The sequence below is a fragment of the Schistocerca piceifrons genome, chromosome 1 (genome assembly GCF_021461385.2).
Source record: "Schistocerca piceifrons isolate TAMUIC-IGC-003096 chromosome 1, iqSchPice1.1, whole genome shotgun sequence".
NCBI lineage: Eukaryota > Metazoa > Arthropoda > Insecta > Orthoptera > Acrididae > Schistocerca > Schistocerca piceifrons.
The window spans coordinates 346,454,179-346,467,847 of NC_060138.1; the positions used below are offsets into that span (position 1 = coordinate 346,454,179).

General features: G+C 45.1%; 1 non-coding gene across 1 annotated transcript; it reads right to left on the reverse strand.

Moving 5' to 3' along the window:
- Nucleotides 1–8,268: 8,268 nt before the first annotated feature.
- On the reverse strand, nucleotides 8,269–8,343 carry Trnat-ugu. Its single transcript has one exon. It is a non-coding gene; the product is annotated as a tRNA-Thr (tRNA).
- Nucleotides 8,344–13,669: the final 5,326 nt, after the last annotated feature.

The window sequence follows — 13,669 nt, forward strand, 5'->3', positions numbered from 1 at the left end:
GCAAGGATCATAGTCCTGGCACTGCTATACACCCACAACAGCAACAGTCTAAGAACATTGCAAGACCGACCACTGGAGGGAGGGGCCACCCCAGTCAGGAAGGCTTCATTTAACCAGCCACCGTTGGACGCTGAAACTAACGTACAATGTTTGCTAAGCGAGAAGCGAAGTATGAAGGCTGTAAGAAGCATTCGCGAAACTGTATCTTGAAGCTGTGAAGAGGGGGGTGTTAGGGGAAGTATAGGGGTAGTACCGAGAGCTACGTCGAGCCTAGAAACGTCAGTAGATGCAGCTATGCCAAGCGATGGATTTCTACCATATACATTGCGAATGACATAAGAGAGGGTGGTTAGACATGGAAGGTAGGCTGTTGAAACGGTATTTGGGACCTAGGACATTGACAACATATAACAGCCAGCAGCAGAACGAGTTATGTGAAAAATGACCCCCAGTGCAGTGAATCAGGATCTATATGTTATACAGACCTGATTAGACTCACTGACAACATGGTAGCTATGGCAAGGCTCTTGCGAATACCAGCTGAAAATATAGGGAATGCATGTGTAGCGTTAGCAGGAGGGCACATGCCGCGAGGTGCAAGAGGATTTGAGTCCTACATGGTTACTACCTAAGCAATTTCTGGCGGAACTATGAAAGACACAGAAAGAAGTACTGGCTGCTTTACAATTCGTAGCTACTTCAGTCGAAAAAACGCTAGAGCTACTTCGTTGTGTAGTGATGGGAGAAATAGACACCAACTGTACTCGACTATATGTGCTGGTCTGATTGGTGGGACCAAATATCAGCGCCCAGTAGGAAAGCTATACAGTTCAGCTCTACCTCGTAGGGGAAATATGTGAAAATTAACAAAGGAGTTGCTGCTAATTTACAAACAAGGGAAGAACTGTGTATCACTGTCAGTGGACGAACTCTGTCGTGGTTAGAGAGATCGAGCCCCTATATGCCCCATCCAGGCATATACTGACATACACTGACAAAACGATCCTATAAGGGTTCCGTTTTCACCGACTGAGGCACGAAATCCTACCCTTGTTTAACTTCCGTCGGGAAGCACGAGCGTATAGCTACTGAAAGCATAGTTAAAGGTGCACATGAGTGAAGCGCGAAATAACTATACAACACAAAAGATACATGTTAAGATAGAGTGGAAGCAGTGCCGACGAGTTCGTTGCAGCCAGAGGGGGTCGTTTTCCTCAGGAGCCCTGTTAACTACCTGTCGGCCGTCTCGGTCATTGATGTATTCTGGACGATCGCAGACGGGCCTCGAGGAAGCGGTATTGCTGTCACTTGTACGAGACAGTATGTGTCCTAATCATTCATCTTTCTGCATTATAATTCTATATCTATATATTGTAGATCAGAAGATGGCAGCCTGATCTGCATCTTCATATATATTCTGCAGGTCACTATATGGTACATGGTGGGGGGATCGTTGTACTGCTGCTAGTTCCCGTTCCAATTGGAAATGGACCGAGCGAGAAACGACAGTCTATATACTTCCGGATGAGACCTAATCTCTCTTATTTCATCTTCGGGATTCTTGCGCGTGATGTAGCCCTACATAGGGGGCAGTAGAATCGTTCTGCAGTCTGTTGAGAATGCCGATTCTCTAAACTTTTTAAATAATGTTTCGCGAAAATAAAGTCTTTTTCCCTCCAGATATTCGCGTTTGAGTCCACGGAGCATTTCAATTATAGCATTTTGATCGAACCTACCGGTAACAAATCTAGCAACACGCGTCTGCACTTGTAAGTAGGCTGTTTAGGTTTTTATGTTGGTAACGCCACATAGTGCTCTGTATGAAAATCGCTGACGGCGCTGTGTGCAGTCTGTGGCTGGTTGGACTCATTGTTGGAATATTCGCTTGTGTAGTGTTGGGCAGTTGGATGTGAACAGCGCGAAGCGTTGGGCAGTTGGAGGTGAGCCGCCAGCAGTGGTGGATGTGGGGAGAGAGATGACAGAGTTTTGAGCGGAAGATCTGGATGCGTGTCCATCAGATAAAGGAAATTTGTTTAATTGGATTCACAAAATTATATATATATATATATATATATATATATATATATATATATATATATTTATTTATTTATTTATTATGACTTTTGAACGCTTTTTAGGTAAATACACTCCTGGAAATGGAAAAAAGAACACATTGACACCGGTGTGTCAGACCCACCATACTTGCTCCGGACACTGCGAGAGGGCTGTACAAGCAATGATCACACGCACGGCACAGCGGACACACCAGGAACCGCGGTGTTGGCCGTCGAATGGCGCTAGCTGCGCAGCATTTGTGCACCGCCGCCGTCAGTGTCAGCCAGTTTGCCGTGGCATACGGAGCTCCATCGCAGTCTTTAACACTGGTAGCATGCCGCGACAACGTGGACGTGAACCGTATGTGCAGTTGACGGACTTTGAGCGAGGGCGTATAGTGGGCATGCGAGAGGCCGGGTGGACGTACCGCCGAATTGCTCAACACGTGGGGCGTGAGGTCTCCACAGTACATCGATGTTGTCGCCAGTGGTCGGCGGAAGGTGCACGTGCCCGTCGACCTGGGACCGGACCGCAGCGACGCACGGATGCACGCCAAGACCGTAGGATCCTACGCAGTGCCGTAGGGGACCGCACCGCCACTTCCCAGCAAATTAGGGACACTGTTGCTCCTGGGGTATCGGCGAGGACCATTCGCAACCGTCTCCATGAAGCTGGGCTACGGTCCCGCACACCGTTAGGCCGTCTTCCGCTCACGCCCCAACATCGTGCAGCCCGCCTCCAGTGGTGTCGCGACAGGCGTGAATGGAGGGACGAATGGAGACGTGTCGTCTTCAGCGATGAGAGTCGCTTCTGCCTTGGTGCCAATGATGGTCGTATGCGTGTTTGGCGCCGTGCAGGTGAGCGCCACAATCAGGAATGCATACGACCGAGGCACACAGGGCCAACACCCGGCATCATGGTGTGGGGAGCGATCTCCTACACTGGCCGTACACCACTGGTGATCGTCGAGGGGACACGGAATAGTGCACGGTACATCCAAACCGTCATCGAACCCATCGTTCTACCATTCCTAGACCGGCAAGGGAACTTGCTGTTCCAACAGGACAATGCACGTCCGCATGTATCCCGTGCCACCCAACGTGCTCTAGAAGGTGTAAGACAACTACCCTGGCCAGCAAGATCTCCGGATCTGTCCCCCATTGAGCATGTTTGGGACTGGATGAAGCGTCGTCTCACGCGGTCTGCACGTCCAGCACGAACGCTGGTCCAACTGAGGCGCCAGGTGGAAATGGCATGGCAAGCCGTTCCACAGGACTACATCCAGCATCTCTACGATCGTCTCCAAGGGAGAATAGCAGCGTGCATTGCTGCGAAAGGTGGATATACACTGTACTAGTGCCGACATTGTGCATGCTCTGTTGCCTGTGTCTATGTGCCTGTGGTTCTGTGAGTGTGATCATGTGATGTATCTGACCCCAGGAATGTGTCAATAAAGTTTCCCCTTCCTGGGACAATGAATTCACGGTGATCTTATTTCAATTTCCAGGAGTGTACATTATTTGTTCTCTATCAAAATCTTTCATCTGCTAACTATGCCAATCAGTAGTTAGCGCCTTCAGTAGTTAGAATCTTTTATTTATCTGGCAGTATTGGCGCTCGCTGTATTGCAGTAGTTTGAGGAACGAAGATTTTTTTGAGGTAAGTGTTTCATGAAAGGTATAGGTTATTGTTAGTCAGGGCCATTCTTTTGGAGGGATGATTGAAAGTCAGATTATTGTCTGTCAGTTTAATGATGACCAGAATAAGTAAAGAGAAAACTGTTTGAGTACGTTGAGTTTTGCTCAGCTGTTTGAAAATCAAATAATGTAGAATTTTACCAGCACAGTCGTTTATTATTTTTCAAAGGGGACGTTTCACACTAACGATGCTTCCTAAATCTGTGCAGACTTGTGGGCGGAAGCTATTCGACCTCAAGGAAATTTATTATATTAGAACTTAGAATATACACAAAAATTATACAGCAAACCGTCGTTAAGCATATTCGTCTGAAATTTTGCAGGTCATTCTTTTATCAACCTTATATCCTTGTAGAAATTTGTGATCAATACATATAATTATTAATGAATACCGCCTCAGCTGCATTATTACACATTTATTGTGTTATGATCGATTTCTTTCGTAGAAGATCTTTAGGTTGCCTATCGTTAAACAAAACAGAAAATTAGGCTAAAGCTATAGCATCTTAATGAATAAAGCAGGCAACTGATAACAGCTGAGCACGGATTTAGGAGGTCAGCAGAATTTCTATGATCACTGTTTTTGAATTTGATCTTCAACATTACGCCCGACAACCAATATCATTTGTGGCATGACTTTAGCACAACTGTGTGAGGATTTAGTTTGCAGCGTGAGTTACCTATTTTATTCATTACTGTGCTTTAGCCTTATTTCCTGTTTCGTTTAACTGCAGGCAACTTGAAAATGTTTTACTAAATAAACTGGTCGAACACGATAAATGTGTAATAATACAGCTGAGCTGGTATTCATTAATCATTAACAGTAGAGTCAACTGTGGTGCTCAACATGATCAAGATTATTTCAATATAGATAGCTTTTATTTAGTTTGGTTTACCTTTAAAGAGCCAAGGGTGTATAGGTTTCCATATTGGTATTATGAATCTTTCGCAAAGCAAAAGGTTGCATGTTTCAGCCTGACCATAAAGGTGCGATGTGGCAAGATGAGAGAGAGCACTCCCCCTGCTGCGATATTTACTGGCTGTGTCTGACGAACTGACCGCTTTCGGCTTTTACTCGACCAACTTCGCCTAGCCCCAGGCGCTTCGGAAACTTCTGATTAGCTGTGTTGCTCCGCCCACGACCTGACCCAGGCTGCCTACATCAAAAGACGGCGGCACGCAGCCACTGGAATGGAAATGCTCTCATTAAACTGAAGTATCAGTGTACGTATAACATAAACTGCTGGCCACCCAAAATACAGTACCAAGAAGAAGCGGAGGTATCACAGGCAAACCGGTTTGGGTGATAAAACGTTGCACGAAGATTACAGCATTGAAAATACAGTCCCATGTGAAGTGAGGAAGATGATGAAATCAGTATTCAGTGTTACCGCCATTGTTGGATATAGCTGCTGCTACACGCCTCGGCATTGAATCACAGAGGCTCTGGTGTGTTATTGGGGTTTAGCAGTCCATACTGCTTCCACACGTTGCCAAAGCTGATCTGATGTAGCAACACGTGGTGTATCCAGGTCAGTCGTTGCTCAAATGTCGGCTAGAGGTTTTCAGTAGGTGAGAGATCGGAGAGCAGGGAGATCAAGGCAGCAGCAATGCCATCCGACGGGCGACAAAAAGTCATGAACAGAGCAAGACGCGTGTGGTCGCGGTCGCGGATTATCCTGTTGCAATGTGGCCGTCTTCAAGCTATAAAGCTATGAGAGGACAACAGGGTCCAAAAGTTCTGACATGTAACGCTGGCTGGTTAGTGTTGCGGCAATGCATATTGGGGGGAGGCGGGTGGGGTGCGGAAGTGGAAAATACCATGCGTAACCATAATGGTAGGTACAGGACCAGTTGGGTGATGTGTAATGCAACAGTTCAATAGTCTCGCACCATGGTGTCTCCGGACTCCAATCCGACCGCCGTGATGGTGCAGGCAGAATCGGGATTCGGTGGTAAAACAGTGTAGTTCCGTTAGGTTGTCTATGTTTATCGTTCATAGTATCATTGCTGGCGCAAAAGCCTGCGATGTGGACTCAGTGGTTGACGCAGCAACGGACGCCTTGCGGACAGTCCAGCCTGCTGCAGACGACGTCGAATGGTAGTCACGGACACTGCTTGTTGCTCAACAGCCCGAATTTGTTATGTTATGATTCGTGACGTGACAGAGAGAACCATCACTGCCATGCGCACAACATGGTTGTCATCACGTCTAGTGGTCCAACGAGGTGAGTGCAGTCGGTGCCGTCGTTCCCTCCTGCATCCAGAAATTACAGATCCGTTTCGTCCAACACGATCACCGATTTCTCTGAAGGAAAATCCGCAATCCCTATGGGCAACTATTCTTCCTCGGTCGAACTCCTAAACGTGCTTGAAAGACGCTCGCTGATATACTGAAGCTGCTTATGCAAAACAATCGCACGAAATAACAGTTCCAGTACCTCCACAAGGTGCAGTGGTACGTCCCCCATTGGATAGCGCTAGCAGGTGGCGCTACTGCGCCCGTGACGTGCGCCTGCGCTGAAATGCTAATCATGTACACTCATGTTCATAAATTAAGGATAATGCTGATACATGGCGAAACAATGCTCTGGTGGGCGGTTTGCGGGTTTAAATCACTTCGGGGTATGACCATGCGGTGCATTTGAGCTGCGGTCGTGGCACGGTGGCGCTGCCAGTAGTCCACATACGTAGAGGTGTGTTGGTGCATGTCAGAGTACGGTGCAGCGAGTAGTAAGTGTGCAGACGTCTCAAGACGTGGTAATGGTGACTGTTTATTGAAAATGGCTCAAAGAACACATATTGATGACGTTATGAGGGTTAGAATACTAGGGCGGATGGTGGCTGGTCAAACACAGCAGGTCGTAGCACGGGCCCTCCGTGTGCCACAAAGTGTGATCTCAAGATTATGGCAACGATTCCAGCAGACAGGAAACGTGTCCAGGCGCTACAGTACGGGACGTCCACAGTGTAGAACACCACAAGAAGACCGATATCTCACCACCAGTGCCTGCAGACAGCCACGTAGTACTGCAGGTGGCCTTGCTCGGGACCTTATCGCAGCCAGTTGTCTCCAGACACACAGTCTACAGACGACTGAACAGACATGATTCATTCGCCCGGAGACCTGCAAGGTGCATTACACTGACCCATGGTCGCAGGAGAGCCCGTAAAGTCTGGTGACAAGAACACAGAACATGGTCATTAGAACAGTGGTCCCAGGCTATGTTCACGGACGAATCAAGGTATGGTTTGAACAGTGATTCTCACCGGATTTTCATCTGGCGTGAACCAGGATTCAGATACCAACCCCTTAATGTCCTTGGAAGGGACCTGTATGGAGGTCGTGGTTTGATGGTGTGGGGTGGGATTATGATTGGTGCACGTACAGCCCTGCATGTCTTTGACGGAGGAACTGTAATATTCAGTTGTATCGGGACGTCATTTTGCGCCGCCTTTTCAGGGGCGCAGTGGGTCCCAACTTCCTCCTGATAGATGATAACGCACGGCCCCACTGAGCTGCCATCGGGGAGGAGTACCTTGAAACAGAAGATATCAGGCGAATGGAGTGGCCTGCCTGTACTCCAGACCAAAACGCCATCAAGCACGTCTGGGATGCTCTCGGTCGACATATTGCTGCACATCTTCAAACCCCTGCGACACTTCAGGAGCTCCGACAGGCACTGGTGCAAGAATGGGGGGCTATACCACAGCAGCTGCTCGACCACCTGATCCAGAGTATGCCTACCCGTTGTGCGGCCTGTTTACGTGATCATATCCCATATTGATGTCGGGGTACATGCACAGGAAACAGTGGCGTTTTGTATCACATGTGTTTCGTTGTGTGGCACCACATTCTGCAGTTATCCTTAATTTATGAGCATAAGTGTACATCTGTCGTCGCCACAGACGTATGCTGTAATCATTTTGGGTGGCCACGAGTGTACATACAGAGCAGGCAATTTCTCGTCCACGTCAAATATCCTTATTAAGACCGGCACTTTCTCAGTAGTAGAAATTTTGTTTATACGCGTTTATACTTAACATTGCGCGAGTAACTACTGTTTTAGCAAAAGTCTATAGTAAGCCACATGAATTTTATGTGAGTTAAAAAAAAGGGCGTCTATCTTTGGCTGTATTGTGCTCTTCTCTCTAGACAATTGATTAGATGCAGCTCCCAACGCTCTCTTACCCTGTGCACGCCTCTTCAGCTCAGCACAACTACTGCAACATTCATTCATTTCAACCTTTCCTTGATGTGTAAAGATGTGTCCTGTCTGCTGTCAACCGACCCCTCCTTTTGGTGAACCTGTGTCACAAATTTCTTTTTTTTCCCAGTTCGATTCAGTATTATAAGGTTCATAGTTTATTTATATATGACGGTAGTATCCGTTCCCGAAAGAACAGTTACCGTGGATGACCATGCAGCTTTGCTAGAAATGAAATGATAATTAAATGGACACCCTAGCTGGAAACAGGTGTTAATGTACTTCATTGGGGACATGTTGAAAATGTGTGCCCCGACCGGGACTCGAACCCGAGATCTCCTGCTTACATGGCAGACGCTCTATCCATCTGAGCCACCGCGGGCACAGAGGATAGTGCGTCTGCAGAGACTTATCCCTTGCACGCTCCCCGTGAGATCCACATTCCCAACATGTCCACACCACTACATTCGTAGTGCGCCTAATAGATGTTTGCCTATCATACTCATTACTCGTGGCAGATTAATCTACCAAGTCCCGTACGAGTTCGGGCATAGCGTGCAAGGGATAAGTCCCTGCAGACGCACAATCCTCTGTGCCCGCGGTGGCTCAGATGGATTGAACACCAGGGTAAACATGAACCAAGGCCTCCATCTTGACCATGTTGTTGTTGTGGTCTTCAGTCCTGAGACTGGTTTGATGCAGCTCTCCATGCTACTCTATCCTGTGCTGGCTGCTTCATCTCCCAGTACCTACTGCAACCTACATCCTTCTGAATCTGCTTGGTGTATTCATCTCTTGGTCTCCCTCTACGATTTTTACCCTCCACGCTGCCCTCCAATACTAAATTGGTGATCCCTTGATGCCTCAGAACATGTCCTGCCAACCGATCCCGTCTTCTGGTCAAGTTGTGCCACAAATTTCTCTTCTCCCCAATCCTATTCAATACTTCCTCATTAATTATGTGATCTACCCATCTAATCTTCAGCATTCTTCTGTAGCACCATATTTCGAATGCTTCTATTCTCTTCTTGTCCAAACTATTTATCGTCCATGTTTCACTTCCATACATGGCTACACTCCATACAAATACTTTCAGAAACGACTTCCTGACACTTGAATCTATACTCGATGTTAACAAATTTCTCTTCTTCAGAAACGCTTTCCTTCCCATTGCCAGTCTACATTTTATATCCTCTCTACTTCGACCATCATCAGTTATTTTTCTCCCCAAATAACAAAACTCCTTTACTACTTTAAGTGTCTCATTTCCTAATCTAATACCCTCAACATCACCCGACTTAATTCGACTACATTCCATTATCCTCGTTTTGCTTTTGTTGATGTTCATCTTATATCCTCCCTTCAAGACACTGTCCATTCCGTTCAACTGCTTTTCCAAGTCCTTTGCTGTCTCTGACAGAATTACAATGTCATCGGCGAAACTCAAAGTTTTTATTTCTTCTCCATGGATTTTAATACCTACTCCGATTTTTCTTTTGTTTCCTTCACTGCTTGCTCAATATACAGTTTCAATAACATCGGGGAGAGGCTACAACCCTGTCTCACTCCCTTCCCAACCAGTGCTTCCCTTTCATGCCCCTCAACTCTTACAACTGCCATTTGGTTTCTATACGAATTGTAAATAGCCTTTCGCTCCCTATATTTTATCCCTGCCACCTTCAGAATTTGAAAGAGAGTATTCCAGTCAACATTGTCAAAAGCTTTCTCTAAGTCTACAAATGTTAGAATCATAGGTTTGCCTTTCCTTAATCTAGCTTCTAAGATAAGCCGTAGGGTCAGTATTGCCTCACGTGTTCCAATATTTCTACGGAATCCAAACTGATCTTCCCCAAGGTCGGTTTCTACTACTTTTTCCATTCGTCTGTCAAGAATTCGCGTTAGTATTTTGCAGCCGTGACTTATTAAACTGATAGTTCGGTAATTTTCACATCTGTCAACACCTGCTTTCTTTGGGATTGGAATTATTATATTCTTCTTGAAGTCTGAGGGTATTTCGCCTGTCTCATACATCTTGCTCACCAGATGGTAGAGTTTTGTCAGGACTGGCTCTCCCAAGGCCGTCAGAAGTTCTAATGGAATGTTGTCTACTTCCGGGGCCTTGTTTCGACTCAGGTCTTTCAGTGCTCTGTCAAACTCTTCACGCAGTATCGTATCTCCCATTTCATCTTCATCTACATCCTCTTCCATTTCCATAATATTGTCCTCAAGTACATCGCCCTTGTATAGACCCTCTATATACTCCTTCCACCTTTCTGCTTTCCCTTCTTTACTTAGAACTGGATTTCCATCTGAGCTCTTGATATTCATACAAGTGGTTCTCTTTTCTTCGTAGATATATGAAGCATATTTATCCTGTCAGATTGTGTGTTGAAATTGCAAGTCATGTATTGTGACGTCACATATTGTAGCACTGCTCACTGTACTGCACAATACACTTTCACAGGATAGCTTTCCCAGTTTACAGTTTTGACTTTCTAATTAATTTGGTTGAAGTTAATTAAAATATAGTTACACAATTTCAGTTTTGGCGACTCATTTACCTGGTAACGTTTCCGTATCTACACCACCGCTTACGCAACTCGGGACCTAGTGGATAGCGTTGCTCTGTTTGGATGACAGGATCTTGGGTTCGATTCCCAGTCCGATCGGGGATTTTCTCTGCCCGGGGACTGGATGTTTATGTTGCCCTCATCATATCATCATTATTCGGGAAAAGGGGCGAGTCTGGGCAGTGAAAAGATTGCGACTTTACACGGGCGTTGATAACCGTATAGTTGAGCCTCCCCCAAGCCAAATATCACCATCATTTACAGCGCTGCATTGTTCAGGACAACACAAATACACGAAGTTGAAGGCAGGAAACCAGTCCAGTCCAGGTTTAGTTCACAAAATTAAGCGTTAGAAAAGTTACAGTATTCAATCGACCCAGCAAATCTTCAACATATTCTGTACCACCACGTTTCAAAAGTTTCTGTTCTTTTCCTTTCTAAAGTGCTTATCATTCACGTTTCACTTCCGTACTAGGCTACACTCCAGACAATCACTTCCAGAAAAGACCTAATACTTAAAATTATATTTGCTGCTAAGAAATGTCTTTCTTTCAGACGTTTATGTTGATAATGACACTCTGAATTTCGTGTCGGTCATCGTAAATTGTTTTTGCCGAAATAGCAAAAGTCATCGATTACTTTCAGTGTTTATTTTCATAATCTGATGCGTTCACCATCATCTGATTTGTTTGCATTCCATTACACTTGATCTGCTTTTGTTTGATGTTCACATTATAACTTATTTTCAAGACATTATCGTTCTGTTGAGCTGATATTCAAAGCCCTTTGCCGTCTCTGACTGTATAACAATGTCACTGGCGAATAGTAAAGCTTTTGTTTCTTCTTCCTGGACTTTAATTCCTTTTTTCAAATTTCTCCTTCGTTTCCCTTACTATCTGATCAATATATAGATTTAAAACACCTTGCCTCACCTATATCGTACCCAAAAGAAATGTAAGATTTGTGTTCTCTGTAGCTCCAGCCTTCAGTTACACACGAATTTCGATATAGCACTGCACTTGGGTTCTAAAACACACAAGGTCAAGCGTATCACTTGACTGTTACTGTATGCGCCCCCCCCCCCCCCCCTCCTTCCTTCTGTCAGAACCACTTTTAATGTGGCAAGGAAGCCTGTTTTTTTAATAACAATAATAAATTTTTACATCAGTGACTAGTGTAACACGTCACATTCGAAAATGTTGAGAAGCTCATATGTCATACGATACATTTGACGGCTATGGCAGCATTACACTCGAACAGTTCTAATCTCCTAGTAAGTTTCAATTCATCGCACATTCCGCTACAAAGTGCATATTCATTCTGGAAATTTTGACAGCGAAGTGATTTAAATGATATAAAATCGAGATCATTACCTGTATTTCACTTCGCACTACGGCTATGATGTCTGTGGACTCTAGCCAAGCGAGCGTGTAACTGAGGCAATGGTGTTTTTCCCATTGTTTCCGCCAACTTTCCGCTACATTTCTAACTAGGGAAACTTCCCATCGCACCCCCTGAGATTTAGTGGTAAAATGGCCCAGCGGGTAACCCGTCAAAAAACGAACACAGACCAAGCTTGAAGCCAGGAAGAAGGTACACTTAAATGTGAAAAAAGGAGAAAAATAGAAACAGCCAAAGCTCAAGATATGCAACACGGAGTGAATTGCAAGAATTATGGCGTCGTGGTTATGCGGTCATGTTGCGGGAGTTCAAAGCGGTAGATCAGTGTTCAAACCTCTCTCGTGCCGTAACTTCTCTCTTTTTTTTTCACCAAATGATGAATTTCCCATCCGGTCACTGATACATCTGTTCTCCTGTAGTCTTATCAATTGTGATACTGTACATTGGTTACAGAATGTGAGGATATATTACCGTCGTAAGTAATGTGATGAATAGTGAGAGCAGGCGATATGCCGCACAGACGTCTCACAGAAATGAAAGCAACAAATAAACGGGTATGAACTACGTTACAGCAAAGGAATTTAAGAATCAAAACTTCCAAAACGGAACGCTAGAGTCATAACATGTGGTACTTGTGTAGAACACATAGGATGTAGGTACGTCTGGAGGTTCTTTCCTTACACTTCGTTGTTGCAAACGAACGTTACACCGCGAAAGAGACGCAGATTTGAATATAGCGAACAGACATGTCAATCACCGGACGGACAGTTCATACATAACCTCGACAAAAAAAAAAATGTGGTACGTAGTACTGCACGGTAACCACATAACCAAGAAAGCGTGGCTGCTCAAATTCGCTCGATGTAGCACATAGTTCAGTACACCTTCCTGTTTTTATGCCTGATCTATGTTCAGTTTTTGACGGACTATTCACTAGGCCATCTTATCACAAAATCTGAGCGGAGTGTTATGGTGAGATTCCCTCGTAAGTGGTGGTCTTTGCCTTTTTGTCTTCCTTGGATCCGTATCTGATGTAACAACGTTCATCTGCAGGCCTTTGGTTCCTGTTTTCGTACACTTAGTTTTTTAGTGAGCTGTGCGAGAGGTTTTGCTGAACTCCCTTTATTTCCAGCCATAGTTGAAATACGCTACAATGTATTTCATATAAAATCAAGTTAATGACTTAGCACAAACGCATTATTACACAGCCACCCCATGAGTCGCTACACTATGCATCCATTTACCATTTTAGCTGTGAGAATGGTTCCCCTGAAAACAGGGACATGGTGTCCAGGTATGAGAGCACACGTACGTTTATAGAATTACCGACAGGATGTAAGGTTACACACTGGTATTGTTTGCAGCTTTATTCTGGGGGAGACGTTCATCGTTTTCTCCTCCGCATGTACATCATGCTGAAATGGTGTCACGTGACCCTTTCAGCCATACTAGGTCTTGATATTACATACGTGGTATTGAATGCCGTACTTTCGGCATCACTCCTCGAGGACAGAAGGGAGAGAAATTTGTATTGGACTCCTGCTGAAGGGAAAGATGCAGCAAGAAGAATTTTTATGTTTTAATGTAAATCGCCTGGTGTGCAGTTCCACGACGAGGATACTGTGTAACGGAGAACTGCAGTGATTTAATCTGAACAAATACGTGACCAAAGTTGCTATATGATGATATGGGGTTAAATTAAATCTTATCCATGCTTTTTAGTCGTCTGCGGATGGTT